The sequence below is a fragment of the Muscardinus avellanarius genome (genome assembly GCF_963383645.1).
Source record: "Muscardinus avellanarius genome assembly, chromosome: 6".
NCBI lineage: Eukaryota > Metazoa > Chordata > Mammalia > Rodentia > Gliridae > Muscardinus > Muscardinus avellanarius.
In genome coordinates, this window is record NC_137791.1 from 12,858,183 (window position 1) to 12,858,893 (window position 711).

A 711-nucleotide genomic window follows, 5' to 3' on the forward strand; every position below is an offset into this window, starting at 1 on the left:
GAGGTAGAACATACCTAGGTTCTATCTCCAGTACAAAGAAAGAAAGGAGAAAGAGAGGGAGGGAGAGAGAAAGGGAGGGAGAGAGAAAGAAAAGAAAAGAAAGAAACAGAAGAAAAAGAAGCCGGCTGTGGTGGTGCACACTTGTAATTCCAGAGCTTGGGAGGCTGAGACAGGATGATGGCACAGGTTCAAAGCCAGCTTCAGCTACTTAATGAGGCTTTCAGCAACTTAGCGAGACACTGTTTCCAAATAAAATATAAAATAGGTCTGGGAGTATAGCCTGGAGGTAGAAAGCCCCTGAGTTCTACCCCCAGTACCACAGAAAGAAAGAAAGAAAGAAAGAAAGAAAGAAAGAAAGAAAGAAAGAAAGAAAGAAAGAAAAGAATTCCTTATGTGTGTTTGGCACCTGACAATTTATAAGCACAGTCCCATATCTCCTTTAATTCTCACTCCAACATGGAGAGAGGGGGCAGTTATTGCCTTCAGCACAGGACAACACCAAGTGGTAGAGGAATGTTCAAGGACTCACTGATGGTCATGACTTAAGAAGAAGGGGGAATAGTATGAACATAATATTTCTAGCTCTGAGCTTTCTTGGCATACAACAAGCATAACATTGTTCCTCTGCTATGCAAATAAATATTTCTCATGGGGTGTTGTAATCCCCATGCTTGGGAGGCTGAGACAGGAGATTGCAGGTTCAAAGACAGC